This window comes from Eriocheir sinensis, chromosome 33 (genome assembly GCF_024679095.1).
Source record: "Eriocheir sinensis breed Jianghai 21 chromosome 33, ASM2467909v1, whole genome shotgun sequence".
NCBI lineage: Eukaryota > Metazoa > Arthropoda > Malacostraca > Decapoda > Varunidae > Eriocheir > Eriocheir sinensis.
In genome coordinates, this window is record NC_066541.1 from 1,877,156 (window position 1) to 1,895,651 (window position 18,496).

The 18,496-nt window shown below is 42.9% G+C and overlaps 1 pseudogene; it reads left to right on the forward strand.

The window, feature by feature from the left end:
• LOC127006517 (popeye domain-containing 2-like) overlaps positions 1–18,496 on the forward strand; it is a 100,301-nt pseudogene that overhangs the window by 77,247 nt on the left and 4,558 nt on the right.

Consider the following 18,496-nt stretch of genomic DNA (forward strand, 5'->3'; position numbering starts at 1 on the left):
CCGTATTTTTTTTTTACAATACGGGAGACAGCTCCTGGGCACAAAAAAAGGAAACAATAATAAAAAAAAAAGCCCGCTACTCGCTGCTCCTAAAAAGAATCCAAAGAGATGGCCGAAAGAGGGGTTAATTTCGGGAGGAGAGGAGTCCTGATACCCTCTTCTTGAAAGAGTTCAAGATGAAGGAAAATTATTCCAGAGTTTACCAGCGTGAGGGATGAAAGAGTGAAGATGCTGATTAACTCGTGCGTAAGGGATTTGGACAGTAAAGGGATGAGTTTTAGTAGAAAGTCGTGTGCAACGTAGCCGCGGAAGGAGAGGGGAGGCATGCAGTGAGCAAGTTCAGAAGAGCAGTCTGCGTGAAAACATCGATAGAAGATAGTAAGAGAGGCAACATGGCGGCGGAATTAAATTAAGAGGTAGAAGACTATCAGTAAGAGGAGGAGAGCTGATGAGACGAAGAGCCTTAGACTCCACTCTGTCCAAGAGAGCTGTGTGAGTGGATCGCCCCCACACGTGAGATGCATACTCCATACGAGGGCGGACAAGGCCCCTGTATATGGATAGCAACTGTGCAGGGGAGAAGAACTGGCGGAGACGATACACAACGCCCAATCTCGAGGAAGCTGATTTAGTGAGAGAGGAGATGTGAAGTTTCCAGTTAAGATTTTGAGTTAAGGATAGACCGAGGATGTTTAGGGTTAAAGATGGTGACAGCTGAGTGTTGTCGAAGAATAGGGGATAGGTGTTTGGAAGATTGTGTCGAGTTGATAGGTGGAGAAATTGTTTTTTTGAGGCATTGAAGAACACAAGGTTCCTTTTACCCCAATCGGAAATAATAGTAAGGTCTGAGGTTAAGCGTTCTGCAGCATCCAGCCTGGAATCATATAATTCCTGTTGAGTGGGTCTTCTGTTGAAAAAAGTTGAATAATGCTGAGTGGAGTCATCAGCGTATGAGTGGAAAGGACAGTTTGTTATGGAAAGACGGTCATTGATGAATAATAGGAAGAGAGTGGGTGATAAAACAGAGCCCTGTGGAACACCACTGTTGAGAGGTTTAGGGAAAGAGCAGTGACCGTCTACCACAGCAGAGATAGAACGGCAGGAAAGGAAACTGGAGATAAAGGGACAAAGAGAGGAATAGAATCCGAAAGTGGGCAGGTTAGAAAGCAAAGACTTGTGCCAGACTCTATCGAAGGCTTTCGATATGTCTAGCGCAACTGAAAAAGTTTCACCGAAACGGCTAAGAGAGGATGACCAAGGATCAGTTAAGAGAGCAAGAAAATCGCTAGTAGAACGCCGCTTGCGGAACCCATACTGGCGATCAGATAGAAGGTTAGAAGTGGAAAGGTGTTTTTGAATCTTCTGGTTAAGGATTGATTCAAAAGCTTTAGATAGGCAAGAAAGTAAAGCTTTAGGATGATAATTTGAGGGATTGGAACGGTCACCCTTCTTAGGCACAGGCTGTATGAAGGCATACTTCCAGCGGGAAGGAAAGGTAGATGTTGACAGGCAGAGGCGAATGAGTTTGACCAGGCAGGGTGTCAGCAAAGAGGCACAGTTTTTAAGTACAATAGGAGGCACCTACCGAACGGGCGCAAGCCACTCCCGGTGAGGTATATATGGGAGGTGAGAAGGGAGCTGAAGCCCTCCAAAGACCCTTCCCATGTCCTCACTAACCGTTTCCCTATTGTCTCACCAACACCGGAGAGTAGTTCAGCATGCTCTCTAAAGACAGATCCTCTCTTTATCCACACCACACTACATTCACACAACATATACACCTTTTCCCAAAATTAAAATTTCAAAATAGCGCACATACACCAAGCCTCGGAGTCCCCGCCTGGGGGGGGACCACAAATTCCCCCAGGGAGGACTCCCCTTCTGGCTGCCGACCCGAGAGGTGTCTTAATAACTCCTCGAACCTCTTTCTTCTCAATTTCTGACACATTCGCGGTCTTCGCTCTAATTTTCATTCTGTTGAACATCATCTCCTCTCCTCTAAACCTCACCTTCTCTTCCTTACCGAAACACAGGTTTCTGAGGCTACTGACAGCAATCTCTACTCTGTTCCCTCCTACTATCTCTATCCTAAATTTCAATCCAAAGCTGGATGTTGCACCTACGTGCGCAACGACATCACTTGCTCTCGTGCCCACAACCTTGACTCTTCTGAATTTTCCACCATCTGGCTAAGACTTCATTGCCATTCTATTACTAAATACATCTGTGCTGTTTATCTCTCACTTAACTCTACCAACTATGTAAAGTTCTTTGACTATTTGAATTCTAAAGTGGAGCACATCTTGACCCACTCTCCCTTCGCTGAAATCTCCATCCTAGGAGATTTCAATGTTCACCACCAGCTTTGGCTTTCATCCTCTTTCACTGACCATCCTGGTGAACAAGCCTACAACTTTGCTATCCTCAACGACCTAGAGCAGTTGGTCCAGCACCCTACACGTATTCCCGACCGTCTTGGAGATCGGCCCAACATTCTAGACCTCTTCCTTACCTCAAACCCTTCTGCTTATTCTGTCAAACTGTTCTCTCCGTTGGGCTCCTCCGATCACAATCTTATTTCTGCATCCTGTCCTATCGCTCCTGTACACCCTCTGGACCCACCGAAGAGGCGATGCTTCTGGCATTTTGCTTCAGCTCGGTGGGACGACCTGAGGATGTATTTTCCGATTTCCGTGGAATGATTATTGCTTCCAGGATAGAGACCCTCTGTGTGTGCAGCGCATCACAGAGGTGATTGTCTCTGGAATGGGCATACATTCCTCGTTCTTCTCTACTCCTCACGCTAAAACGCCTTGGTTTAATCACGCTTGTTCTCGTGCTGTCAATGATAGAGAGGTAGCTCACAAAAGGTACCAGAGCCTTCAAACTAATGCTAATTATGAACTTTACATTTCTGCCCGAAATCGTACCAAATCTATTCTCCGACTAAACCAAAATTCTTTAATTGATACAACATGTCACACCCTTGGTTTCTGTCACGCGTCCCGGGACTTCTGGCATCTAGCCAACAACATCTCCTCCACCTTCACTTCTTCATCTTTCCCTCCACTCCTCAGTCCTGACGGCAACACTGCCGTCTCATCTATCTCTAAGGCTGAACTCTTCTCTCAAACTTTTTCTAAAAACTCCACTCTGGACGATTCTGGGCATATTCCTCCTACTCATCCCCCCTCTGACTCCTTTATGCCTGTTATAAAGATTCTTCAAAATGATGTTTTCTATGCCTCTCTGGCCTAAATCCTCAGAAGGCTTATGGACCTGATGGAGTGCCTCCTATTGTCCTTAAAACTGTGCCTCCGTGCTGTCACCCTGCCTGGTCAAACTCTTTCGCCTCTGCCTGTCCACATCTACCTTTCCTTCTTGCTGGCAGGATGCCTTCATACAGCCAGTGCCTAACAAGGTTGACCGCTCAATCCCTCAAACTACCGTCCTATAGCTTTACTTTCTTGTCTATCTAAAGCTTTTGAATCAATCCTTAACCGGAAGATTCAAAAGCACCTTTCCACTTCTGACCTTCTATCTGATCGCCAGTATGGGTTCCGCAAGGGGCGTTCTACTGGTGATCTCCTAGCCTACTTAACTGACTCTTGGTCATCCTCGCTTAGCCGTTTCGGTGAAACTTTTGCTATTGGGCTGGACATATCAAAAGCTTTTGATAGGGTCTGGCACAAATCTTCTTTCTAAACTACCCTCCTACGGTTTCTATCCTTCTCTCTGTACCTTTATCTCCAGTTTCCTTTCTGACCGTGCTATTTCTGCCGTGGTCGACGGTCACTGTTCTTCCCTAAATCTATTAACAGTGGTGTCCCACAGGTTCTGTCCTATCTCCCACTCTTTTCTGTGGTTCATTGATGATCTTCTTTCCAAAACGAACTGTCCTATCCATTCCTACGCCGATGATTCCACTCTGCATTACTCAACTTCTTTTAATAGAAGACCCACCCTTCAGGAACTTAATGACTCAAGGCTGGAGGCTGCAGAACGCTTAGCCTCAGACCTTACTATTATTTCGGATTGGGGCAAGAAGAACCTGGTGTCCTTCAACGCCTCAAAAACACAGTTTCTCCACCTATCCACTCGACACAATCTTCCAAACAACTATCCCCTATTATTTGACAACACCCAGCTATCACCTTCCTCAACACTAAACATCCTCGGTCTATCCTTAACTCAAAATCTCAACTGGAAACTTCATATCTCCTCTCTTACTAAATCAGCTTCCTCGAGGCTGGGCGTTCTGTACCGTCTCCGCCAGTTCTTCTCCCCTGCACAGTTGCTGTCCACATACAGGGGCCTTGTCCGCCCTCGTATGGAGTATGCATCTCATGTGTGGGGGGGCTCCACTCACACAGCTCTTCTGGACAGAGTGGAGGCTAAGGCTCTTCGTCTCATCAGCTCTCCTCCTCATACTGATAGTCTTCTACCTCTTAAATTCCGCCGCAATGTTGCCTCTCTTTCTATCTTCTATTGATATTTCCACGCTGACTGCTCTTCTGAACTAGCTAACTGCATGCCTCCCCCCCTCTCGCGGCCCCGCTGCACTCGACTTTCTACTCATGCTCATCCCTATACTGTCCAAACCCCTTATACAAGAGTTAACCAGCATCTTCACTCTTTCATCCCTCACGCTGGTAAACTCTGGAACAATCTTCCCTCATCTGTATTTCCTCCTGCCTACGACTTGAACTCTTTCAAGAGGAGGGTATCAGGACACCTCTCCTCCTGTATTTGATCTTCCTTTCGGCCACCTCTTTTGTTTTACTTTAGGAGCAGCGAGTAGCGGGCTTTTTTTTATTATTGTTTTCTTTTTTTGTTGCCCTTGAGCTGCCTCCTTTGTTGTGAAAAAAAAAAAAACTCCATTAGGTCCATAAGCCTTCTGAGAGTTGAGGCCAGAGTGGGCAAAGAAAACATCATTTAAGAATCTTAATAACAGTCATAAAAGAGTCAGAGGGGGGATGAAGAGGATGAATATGTCCAGAATCGTCCAGAGTGGAGTTGTTACAGAAAGTTTGAGAGAAGAGTTCAGCCTTAGAGATAAATCACACGGCGGTGCTGCCGTCGAGGTTAAGGAGGGGAGGGAAAAAGGAAGAAGTGAAATTGGAGGAGATATTTTTGGCCAAGTGCCAGAAGTCTCTGGAAGAATTAGAGAAAGCAAGGTTTTAACATTTTCTATTTCCGAAAGATGTTTTGGTAAGTCGAAGAATAGATTTGGCACGATTCCGGGCTGAAACATAAAGATCTTGGTTAGCAGGAGTGCGAAGGCTCTGGTACCTTTAGTGAGCTGCCTCTCTATCTTTGACAACACGAGAACAAGCATGATTAAACCAAGGCTTTTTAGCATGAGGAGTAGAGAAAGTGTACGTGGAATGTATGCCTCCATTCCAAACACAATCACCTCTACAATGCGCTGGGCACACACAGAAGGGTCTCTATCCTGGAAGCAGTAGTCATTCCACGGGAAATCGGAAAAGTACATTCTCAGGTCGTCCCACCGACCTGAAGCAAAATGCCAGAAGCATCGCCTCTTCGGTGGGTCCAGAGGATGTACAGGAGCGATAGGACAGATACAGAAATAAGGCTGTGATCGGAGGAGCCCAACGGAGAGAACAGTTTGACAGAGTAAGCAGAAGGGTTAGAGGTAAAGAAGAGGTTAAGTATGTTGGGCCCGTCTCCAAGGTGGTCGGGAATACGTGTAGGGTGCTGAACCAACTGCTCTAGGTCGTTGAGGAGAGCAAAGTTGTAGGCTTGTTCACCAGGCTGTTCAGTGAAAGAGGATGAAAGCCAAAGCTGGTGGTGAACATTGAAATCTCCCAAAATGGAGATTTCAGCGAAGGGAGAGTGGGTCAAGATGTGCTCCACTTTAGGATTCCAGTAGTCAAAGAATTTTACATAGTTAGGAGAGTTAGGTGAGAGATAAACAGCACAGATGTATTTTGTAATAGAATGACAATGAAGTCTTAGCCAGATGGTGGAAAATTCTGAAGAGTCAAGGTCGTGGGCATGAGAGCCAGTGATGTCATTGCGCGCAACATCCAGCTTTCAATTGAAATTTAGGATAGAGATAGTAGGAGGGAACAGAGTAGAGATTGCAGGCAGCAGCCTCAGAGACTTGTGTTTCGGTGAGGAAGAGGAGGTGAGGTTTAGAGGAGGAGAGATGGTGTTCCACAGAATGATAATTAGAACGAAGACCGTGAATGTTGCAGAAATTGATGATAAAGAGGTTCGAGGAGTTATCAAGACACCTCTCAAGTAGGCAGCCCCTGTCCTCCCTGGGGGAATTTGTGGTCCCCCCCCCCCCAGGCGAGGACTCCGGCGCAGGGTGAAGGTGCGCCATTTTGAATTTTGAATATATATATATATATATATATATATATATATATATATATATATATATATATATATATATATATATATATATATATATATATGGGTAGACGGTGGCTGAGTGATAGCGTGCTGGGCCCACGTTCACCGCGTGATGGACGACGCGAGTTCGAATCCCCATGCTACCACCTCGGATTTTTCAGTCACCGCCGAGTGGCTTAAAACTGCCCACATGCTGTCCTGAAGACCACCCATCAACCCGGACTCAAGAGGAAACCGTCCAAGTTGATCAAGAACGAGTTCTGAGGGGCAGCATGAGCCAAGAGAAGATGGCGCCACTACAAACACTTGCCTGCGCCATAACGGGCTGGGGCCGACTATCATCCAGGCCCCTCAAGCAAGCCTACCGGCGCTATAGGCGTAGACGTAAATATATATATATATATATATATATATATATATATATATATATATATATATATATATATATATATATATATATATATATATATATTCTATGTTTTATTTTAAACTTAATTTCCCCTTTTAAAGTAATCATTAAGCCCATGAATTACCCTCCCAAAAGCTGTACTCCTTCGGTCCTCCCTTCCCCAGGCTGGTCATCAGTCAAAACGGTCGGGCGCTGCACATTGTCTCCCAACACCAGTTCCTAGACTCCCCCGAGTGGTTTGGCGTCTCCACTGATGAATTCTTCCAGGTGAGAGAGAGAGAGAGAGAGAGAGAGAGAGAGAGAGAGAGAGAGAGACAGACAGACAGATAGACGGACACAGACAGAAAGACAGACGGAAACAGACAGACAGACAAACAGACAGACACAGACAGACAGACAGACCATCAAACGTTTAAGCTCCTACATAGCATCAGCATATGGTCATACATTCCCTAGACATCAACAGTAAATGTAGATATGTTTCAAGTGTCATTTTTGGAATTATAATAGAATGAGCCAGCTTCACTACTCTCCTAAGGATTAGCGACCGGAAGGCCAAGCAAGTCAGGTCAGCGGTCATCAACAACACCTGACCTAAATTCACCTCGATCAGTCAGATGGATAAGTTCAATGAGCACAAAATGTCTATTTTCTAGAGGACAGATATTCACCCAGTTGGGAAGGAAAGAAAAATGAAAAATATACATCTGTAGATAAAGATACAGAGTGTGTGTGTGTGTGTGTGTGTGTGTGTGTGTGTGTGTGTGTGTGTGTGTGTGTGTGTGTGTGTGTGTGTCGTATTTTAGGTTGCGTTCAAAAGCTGAAGTTTCAAAGTGACGATTACGCACAAAGCCAACAGAATCTGCTCGAGAATAAGTATTTTTTTATATCACATATTTCCATCCATTACTTTCTAAGTTCTTGATCTCTTTGGAGCCGATTAAACCGTATATTACTGTTTAATTTCACAGAAACTGATCGACATCCGCGCTCAATACAAAAAGTTGGCAGTCAAAGAAAACACACTTTAGCGCAGTTTCCCATTGAGTGAGTGAGGAGCTCAGGTCAAGAGGCAGGTGGACGTGAGACTGACCTCTCTTCCATGCCCGGACCCTCAGTCCCCTTTTCACCTGACGTCATGCGGAGATGAAACAAATTTAGGTACCTCGCCCCCCCCTTGGTGGAGCAACCTTCCATTCTCTTTACCTTGCACGTCCGCGATTGTTGCGGGAGTGCGAGTGATCACTCTGGTAACATCAACTACCCATAAGCTAAGTTTGAGATGCTCACATTCCTGTAGCCTTCTGGAACCATACATGAAAACAGATATTTCCGTACTTTTTCGATGAACTGCTCCATTGTTTCCAGGAATTCTGTGCTTGAAAAAAAAATGAAATTGCCTTCTTTATACGGTACTACCTCAAATGACTGGATTAAGGCGGTGTCACACTAGCACTTTTTCCGTCGATTAATGCGATTTCCGTCGATTTTTCATCGTTCCGCATGAACTTATCGCATGAATTTGTCAGACGATCAGGATCGTTTCCGCCTGCAAATTTCCGCCTTTGTTTACATTTCCAAGACCAAGACCGAGACTTTCCGCGTGGCTTCAACCTGTCTCAAACGCTCTCCTGCAGTGACAGCCTTCCTCATCGTGGTGTCACTTCTGGCAATAAGAGGTGTCACTAACTCCAGAAGTCTGTGGTACTGGCTCTTGTCCAACCTGATCCAATTCTTCAGAGTCTCATGATCCTCTAAACTCAGCTCTTTTAACAGCCTGTGGTACACACTTTCTCTTTCCCGACGAGCCAACCATGAGCGCATCCATGCACGCTTTTTGGCTTGTTTAGCTCGTCTAAGTATCAGAGCAGCGTATCTTTGCCGCAGCGTGGACTCCATGTTTGTTTACATTCCTTGGTCTGTGCCGACGGAAAGTTTCAGACGAAACACCGTTTGTGTGTGACAGGCCGCAGCCAAGGTATCGACGATTTTCAGAAAAACGACGGAAAAAGTTGACGGAAAAAGTGCTAGTGTGACACCGCCTTTAGCGAGTCGCAGACTGCTGGCAATTTCTCACTTTCTCAGTTGCCAAGCAGTGAGCAGTGTAAGGGCTCCCCCTACCTACAGACTACACTGGCAATTGTACGTAAGTGAAATGGGTTACGTTAGGGGCGTTACTGGCGTCGCTCGCTTAGCTTTGTATCCTTTATGAACAGTCTTATTGAAAACAAAGGAAGCGACTGAAAGCCACGCGCGGCGTAGCATACTCCCCGTGTGAACAGGCCCTTTTAAACGTAAGAATCGTTACCTAATCTAGAGTTCTAGACCAACATAGATGCCACTCTTCCCCTCTCCCTCTAGTTATTTCAAACTTTTTTTCTTTTATAGTGCTTAATAATGAGGCTTATGTCTACAACACTGGACCAAGCCTATCCATTGGAAGACTTTTTGACGTAACCTGACTTTTTTTCTCTGCCTTTAGCGGTAGAAGGCATTTCTTGATAGGAGCTGCTGGTCTGCCCCAGCCAGTAAGTGCGGGGAGATAGCTCTCTCCTGCACGAGGGAGCACGGGCCTTTGCCAAAGGCGGCCCGTAGCAGGGAGCCGACAGACTGACTCTATCGACGATCGAAATCTAGCCGACCAAGTCGGTCTGTCGACGAGGACTGGCGTGTGTCTGCCAGTAAATGGCAGAGGCAAGAGTTTTATAGTGGTGCCATCTTGCATGGCTCATGCTGACCCCTGGAGGTCCACTTGATCTCTTTAGATTTTCGCCAGAGTCTGGGTTGATAGGTGGTCGATCATCAAAAAACGCAAAAAATAACCTGCTCGACACTGCTCCAACAAAAGAAAAAGAATGAGACGTCAATATTGGGTGGACAGGTGACCTGACACTCCTTGATCTCTTGAAGGAGTTCAAGTTGTAGGCGAGAGAAAATTTGTTCGAAGGAAGGCAGTTACAGAGTGTACCAACAGAAGGGCTTAAAGAATGAAGATGGTTAACTCTTGCATAAAGGAACTGGATAGAATAGGGATGAGTAAAAGTATACAGTTATATGCAGCGGGGCCATGAGTGAGGCATGCAGATAGTTAGCAAGTTCAGAAGAGAAATCAGCATGGAAATATCAATAAAAGATAGAGAGATGTAACGTTGCGGTGGAATTTAAGAGGTAGGAGATTGCTAGTAAGAGGACTGGGGTAGATAAGACAAAGAGCCAAACCAGAGCTGTGTGTGTGGAGCCCCCCAAAACATGAGATGCACACCGTGTGCCATGAGAGCAGACAAATTCCCTGTATAAGGACAGCATGAGAGGGAGAAGAGAACTTGTGGAGACGATACAAAGCGTCTAACCTCAAGGAAGCTGATTTAGCAAGAGAGGAAATGTAAAGCTTCCAGTTAAGATTTTAATATAAGAATAGACCGAGAATATTTATTGTAGGAGGGGACAACTGTGTGTTACTGAACCATAGGGGATGGGTGTTTGGAAGATTGTGTTGACAGATGGGGAAATTGAGTTTTTGAGGCATTGAAGGACACCAAGTTCCTCCTGCCCCATTCAGAAATAAAAACAAGATCTGAGGTTTAGCACTGCAGCACCCAGCCTAGTCATGCAGTTTCTGTAGGGAGGGTCTTCTGTTAACCAATCTGCTGTGATTGGCACGGATTTAGGTTTTACTGGCAGCATGGTAACATTCTCCCAGGTCTTTCTCTGCCTTTGTGGTGGATAGTGGAGTGTTTCCCATGTGGTATTGGTATGCTGGATATCACCTCCCAAGGTACATGACTACATTTTTCTTCATTGAATTGTAGCAGCCACTTTTTGTTCCATTCCTGTAGCTTGATGTCTTCTTGTAGGAAAGGAAGGGGTTAAAAGAAGTTGAGTAATGCAAAGTAGAGTCATCAGTGTAGGAGTGGAAAATGGTATGTACCAAGAATCTGAAATTCTCAACCTCCTATATCAGCAACTTGTATGAGAGAGCTGTTGGTGTTCCTGGTGCCAGAACCATGGGGACCAACGCAACTCAGCCAGCTAATTCCCTTGTTGCCAATAGTAGCATTTAAAGGCACCCAAGACAATGAATATGTCCCAAGGTGTGTGTGTGTGTGTGTGTATTTCATAGATCATCAAAAGGAGGGCTTTGACCCCAACTTCCCCCAAACCAGTTGGGGAAGCTTTGTATCACATTCAGAGAGAGAGAGAGAGAGAGAGAGAGAGAGAGAGAGAGAGAGAGAGAGATTTACATAGAAAATCAGACCACACAGACCCCATGGTCCAGACTAGGTGGTCTGTCCTTAAACCTAAGTGCTTCTACATTAATCAGATAGCTCCAAAACGTTGCATTTCAACTCGAGTTAATATTAAGTTCAAGGAAGTGACAGTCGAGCTTGTTTTTAAAGGAGTCAGTCGTGTTACACTGGATCACTGACAGTGGGAGCTTATTCCATTCTTGCACTACAATGTTGGTGAAGACAAATTTGGCACAGTCTGAATTTACTTGTCTACATTTGAGTTTTATGCCATTGTGCCTCGTTCGCAAAGTGTTATTGATCATAAACAATTTTGATCTGTCTACATTCGTGTAACCGTTAAGTATTTTAAAACATTCGATCAGTTTCCCTCAGAGGCGACGTTTCTCAAGAAAGAACATGTTAAGGGTGGAAAGCCTTTCTTCGCAGAATTTGTTGCTCAAGGAAGGGATCATTTTCGTTGCCCGACGCTGAACACCTTCTAATTTAGCAATGTCCTTTGCATGGTGGGGAGACCAAAACTGTACCGCATATTCCAAGTGGGGTCAGACTAAACTATTGTAGAGCGGAAGTATTACATCTTTATTCTTGATAAAAAGTTTCTTTTAATGAAGCCCAACATTCTGTTAGCTTTATTAGCTGCATCGATGCATTGTTGTGAGAATTTGAGGTTTGACTCGATTTTGACCCCCAAGTCCTTAACGCATTGAACGCTTTTGAGTTTAACGCCGTGCATTTCGTAATTGAACTTCTTATTTCTTGTTCCAACTTGAAGGACCTGGCACTTGTCTACATTAAAGGGCATCTCCCATCTATCCGACCAAGCTGAAATTTTGTGCAAATCCTCTTGGATGATTTGCCTGTCTTCGTCAGTGAGAACCGAGTTACCAATCTTTGTGTCGTCTGCAAATTTACTAATGCGATTATTGAGTCCAACATCCACATCGTTGATGTAAATAATGAAGAACACTGGGTCAAGAACTGAGCCCTGAGGGACGCCACTAGTGACCGGCGCCCACTCTGAGTTAAATCCGTCAATCACCACACTTTGTTGTCTGTTGTTCAACCAATTTGCGATCCATTGGTGTAATTGACTGTCAATACCTATTTGCTTTAATTTGTAAAGTAATTTTTGATGCCGGACTTTATCAAACACTCTCTGGAAAACAAGATAGACTATGTCTAATGATTTGGTTATGTCATAAACTGAGAAGAGGTTGTTATAAAAGGTCAATAGGTCTGATAGGCAGGATCTTTTGTTACAGAAGCCATGTTGTGAATCCCCAATTAATGAGTGGCTTTCAAGGTAACTCACAATTTTGTCTCTAATTATGCTCTCAAGTAGCTTACCTACAACTGAAGTTAGACTAATGGGCCTGTAATTACTTGGTAATTTTTTGTCTCCTTCCTTAAAAATCGGTGTCACATTAGCCTTTTTCCAATCCAAAGGGATGATTCCTTGTCGTAAGGACATATTGAATGCGGTTGTGAGGGAGGAGAGTATTTTGCTCTTTGAGAGAGAGAGAGAGAGAGAGAGACTTCATTCACCCTTGGCTTCCAGTACTGCCAGGAACAACAGTGCCTCTTGTCCCCAGGTATCAGCAACAGCTATTGAAGACTCTAGGGTTCTCATCTGGCACCGAGACAAGCTGAAGCTCACCATCATGGGGGACCAGTTCCTGCAGGCAGTGTTTGATCATATTCTTGGCAGGGATGTGGTCAAGAAACTCATGCAGGTACATAATATTTGCCTCTCCCATCTTTCTTTCCTTTTCTTTTTTTATCTTCACAAACTGTCCTCGCAAATTCTCTATTTCTCATCTTCTTTGTAAATTTTATGAGTTTGGAAGGACACCATACATTTCAAGCAACAAAAGTTAGTTTGTTGATTTTAAAAGATTTATATTTTACTAACATGATGCCCAATGTGTGTTTAGATTTTTAGCTGTATTGGGAAGTTTTAATATGGGGCATTGTTATATTTTTATTATTATTATTATTATTATTATTATTATTATTATTATTATTATTATTATTATTATTATTATTATTATTATTATTATTTTTATTGGTGGACTTTTGTGGTCTCCGAGAAAGATCAGAGGAGAGCAGCTGACAGTAAGTAGTTATGCACACTTCACTCCATTTAGAGGCCCCGCCCCCGCCCTCTCTCTCCAACACATCACTTCATCATCTGTGCCTCAGCCACTCCAGCCTCTGGAGGGGATGGTGAGAGGGGAGGGTTGCTAAATGGAAGAAGAGAGCTTTTTTTCATTTTGATCTTCCAGATTTTTGCAGTCATCATTTTGCTATTTGACATGTATGAAGGTTTTGGCTATTTTCTTTTTAGTTTATAATCACCTAGGCTTTAATAGAAGATTTTCCAGCACCATAATTTGCTTTTAATTTTGTTCTGTCTGGTTGTCCCATTATTTTAATGATATAGTTGACACAGCTATAATAATCTGCACAGTGCCATGATGCTCATAATACTGATCTCACCTTTACCTGCCCTCTCATTCTAGTTTTCTCTTTTATCAACACAACAACCACCACAGTGTCACAATCCATCATCATTATAACATTACTTATCATGGTGCCTTTCATTTCTGTCTCTTTAACATTATTCCTTCATGTTTATCTCATATACACCTCTCATACTCCTCCACCCCACAAGGGTCTGTTCTCAGCACTCCCACTGTTAGCCACCATTGCAGCCATCACCAGACATTCAAGCAACACATGAGCCACTCACCATCACGCCACCATATTTACCCAAAACACATTAACCAGGCTAAGATTAGGTTGTTATTTATGAAATACATATCATTTTATACTTTTAGGCTTACTTATCCGTAACATTAACAACTCATGTCTAAACTAAACAAACTTTGTTTTTTACTTGCATTGATGTGATGATAAGTTACTGTTTTCACATTGCATATTGCCTAAGCTTGTTTTTAAAATTTCATGATATACTACATGATTTAATTTATCAATGTATACAGATCACATCTTTCCATTATCCTGGTCTCTCTTATGCTAATTTTATCTATCTCAGAGAATACATGGATGAATGAAATTAATAGATCTTAGACCTATTTACCTGAGAGAGAGAGAGAGAGAGAGAGAGAGAGAGAGAGAGAGAGAGAGAGTGTGTGTGTGTGTGTGTGTGTGTGTGTGTGTGTGTGTGTGTGTGTGTGTGTGTGTGTGTGTGTGTGTGTGTGTGCACGCAGCGGATCAGAATTTAAGCCTTGCTGCTGATGAGGGCACGACTGACCACACCTCTTTACTAATACCCGCAGATTGCAGAGTTTAGAAGAGTAAGTCAGCATCTTGTTTTCCCTGGTGAAAGTAACTGCCTCTGTATTATTTATTTATCCTTTCCCTCCCCTCCCCTTCTGTCTCATCTGTATCCACTTGGATCATGTGTAGCCATGGAGCTCAAGGGAATGTGGTGCAAAGGGTAAAAGCTGTCTGGCTCTCCTCTCTGTAATAAGAATCAGTTGCTCAGCATGTACTCATGATATTTACATAGAAAATTCAGTGCATTCCCCATCAGATCTTAAATCATCTGAGGATTGTTTATTAATCCATTAATTTGACATATATGTATAGTTATGTTTTGGTAATATCCTGAAGGCAGGGCAGCCAGATTGTCCCGTTACACCATTTGTATCTTACCTAGCACTGCAGGTGCAAGATTTTTCAAAAGCTGTAAGGACTATTAAGTTGAGCCACATTTTTATATATGTACATGGCATTTCATTTGCATTCCATATATGAAGTTTTGGGTATTTTAAAAGATTGATGTATTTTGGCCTCAAATTCAGACTGAGAAGCTTTTGAGAAGTGCATGTTTTGCCTGCCCGTGTCACCGTGTGCCAGGGACAGTGACGTTGATTCCTGCTGTCGGTGTTGTCTTGTGCCAGCCACCAAACCCCCTCGGTGGTCTGGCATCAGCAGTGGGATGCACATCACTAAGGGAGCTACAGCAGGCTGCCACCATAGCCCCCGTGGCCCTTGACCTGCACAACACTTTGGTCTGCACTTATTTGTGAAGTAGTTTGTGATTCCCACCGCTACTACCATCACTGTTATGACCACCACTACCCTCACTGCCGCCACCACCACCACCGCGGCTCCCTGGCGGCGTGCATCTCTCTGCTGAACCAATCTGGCCGTGTTGCTGGACTGCCCACCACCTCAAGGCGGGCTACATGCCTCATAGGCTTGAGGGACACAAGGCTACTAACTCACTTCCTAAACTTTCAAGCAAAGAATTTTAGATGCTTTTACATCAAAAATTAATATTTTTCTTAAGGGTACCCACTCCTGTTGAAAGACACTGATTGAATCCTGACAACTGAATTTTCCAGTGTCATGTGAGGTAAAGATTGATCTGTTACATAAAATTCAGCAGCAAAATAATAGCAGTACAACTGAGATTCCTATTTCCAGTTGCTTGATTAGTAGCTCTAAAGCATAGTTGATAAACACTATCAGGCTATCACATACATTTTCAACAGATTCCCATACACTCCTCTGAGAGTATATGTAGTTCAATGATATTGTGTGAGTCTTGATTGGCCTTGGGAATGGGTCCCGACCCTGCAGTGTCCTTGTGTCCCCTCAGCCCCAACACCACCACCCACACTCTTTCCCTCGGACTTACACGCTCAACACAATAGTAATTCCATGACACACTGCCTGATCATCAAATTGCCGATACAAGTTTGGTTCTGTTAATGAATGTTGCGCCGGTGGTCTGGTCTTGGATCGTACTGCGAGAGTTGCATGATGTTGTCACCGTGATCGTGAGACGCGACCTGCCTGCTGACCTATTATCCCTCCCAGGACTTGCCGTCGCCATCTCGGGTGTTTTGCCTGTTTATTTTAATCAATGAGATGCTCTTTTGTCTGTTAGCCTAAAGATCGCATCTACATAGTCCCTCGTGAATGACTTTTGGATGCTCACAGTGTTCTCCGGAGAGACTTAATTTTTCTATAACAATCCTTCCCAGTCGATTCCATAGAATAAAGGGAGTTTTTACGTAGCCCTGATTTTGCATACACAGTTGTGGCTGATGAACATGAGGCAGCAGTGGCATTTGTGTTTATTGACTGGCTGAGCAGGAAAAGGGGATGGATAACTACCCCGTTAGTAATTAGTTATGTTGAGAGCAGTAGTTAACTGTCTAGTACAAGCCAAGTAAAGTAGTCCATGGTTTATTTCTTTTTTTCTTTTTCAGGTTAAAACTATATTATATCACTTCCTTATGTTGTGTTTTGAACTGTTTTCTGCAGGTGTAGTGTTTCATTATCCTCTAAACTTCTAAAGTGTGTACATAAATATATTCATATTCTAACTGTATCCTTTCTCTGTACATACTAATGATTTGTATTATGTATACATTTTATTCTAACTTTGAAGATTTCAACTCCTAAAGGTCTTCTGGTCTTTTATAATTTGACTTTCATCCTTTCAGTACTACAGACTATGTATACTGCAAGACATTATATCTTATTTTCCTGACGCTAACTTTCTTGACTCGTGTGACATTCATTCAAGACATGGACAAGCTTTGTCAAATTATATAGGTTTGCATTGCTGACCTCAGTAAGATTGAAGTTCATGATGACCATAAATTTATTCATGCTAAGAGTATTATCACTACTAATAACTCTTTAAATTTCTTATAAGAATGGTGATTATACTGATGAAGTTGATGACGATGGTCAGTATGTCAGAACAGACCTAACGGTGGATGCATGATGGGGCGAATAAAAGATAAAACGAAAGGATCAATAACAAATAAGCTTTTCTCTCATCGTGTTGTTTCCTGACAGTTGCCTGAGGGTGGCGAGAGGACATCACGAGAAGTGGAAGAGGAGGCAGGTAGCAGGGCCTCTTATATCCTCTTGCTCCAGTCTTTCTTTCGTCTTTTTTTTTCTCCACTTTTTTGCCTTTGTTTGCCTTCATTTCTCATTACACTCTGACTTAATTTCTCCTTAATGATCAGCTGTTCTAATTTACTTTTCCTCCATAAATACATCATAGTTCCCTTTACCTAACTATCATTTCTTTTCTTTTTTATTCTTCCTCTTACATTACATTAACTATCTTATATCCTGCTTCATTTTTTATTTAATGTGTCCTGGGGTAATGGGTTTTTACCCACCAAAGGCTGAAGGGCCAAAGAGCTGATGCAACACACAGCTAGTGTATGCCCCCAACTTTACCTTTACTTTTTGTTTTGTTTAAACATTATTCCTGCACTTTTTCCTCTTTTTACCTCTCTCACTGAATGAAGGCAGCAATCTCATACCTCAGTATTTGTGAGTGTATTTTAGTGTGAAAGATCTATAACTGTATGACAAAAGTGTTTTCCTTGTTTTGATTTGTGCATTGTGACTAACCCAGTCAATGACAAAAAAAAGCAGCATCATGACACCACTTGATTAAGAAATACCCAGATAATGTACTATTTCTGATACTTTGTTAGGGGAAAGTGAATTTTTCTCTTTCCTAGTCCCTACCTGGTGTTTCAGTCAAAGAAATTAACTTTGCAAACAATACGTCATTCCAGCTACTTCACTCCAGCTGCTTCATTGAAAAGAGGTCCACGTCTCCCTTCATCCTCATTTTATTAGTTAGCAACGAATCAGGACAATCATTTTTAAATATCAGTGAACTATTGTCCTCGTCTTAATCGTGCCCCAATCCCACCAAGTTTTCGTTCATAAACTTAAAATTGAAACCATATTTTGCAACATTCTCTTCTTAATAAATAGACGTACTGTATATTGATATTATGGGCTGAACAAGTTAATCTTTTAAGCAGCTTGAACTTCAGAAGTAAAGATGAAAGCAGTATGTTTTCAAAGCTGAAATCCCCAGAACTAGTCAAATTGTATAATAAATTTAGTTCCATACATACACTATTAAATAGTGTCTTCCTATAACTTGTGAGTCAGGAAACAATACACTAAAACATGCATGCATAGTATTCAATTATTTTTTTATTTGGGTTAGATGACTCGTTTGGGGAAACAAGGATTCCCCTTATGGAACAGGTGGACAGACACTTGACTTTCTCCTCTTTCTCCTCCTCCTCCTTCCAGCCTCTGATTGCTGTGCAGTTTGGTTCCCTCTGTGTTTAATTTTTGAGCTTTTGTCTTCTTGGTGAGTAGTAACATTTGATAAACGGCCAACCGTGGAGGACAAAATGCCTCACTTACAATAATACAGCCACTTCTTAGGTATTCACTGTCTGCTTAGCCAAACATGTTGAGTATTGTAACTTTGCAATCATCCCGAAAATAATAACAATTTAACATATTTTACTTACATGTGCCGTAGTAGTGCATTTCAACGCTATAGAACTTCTAAAAGAAGAAAATTGAATACATCCTAATTTTTGAGTATATAGAGGAGAACTAGTTAAGCAAA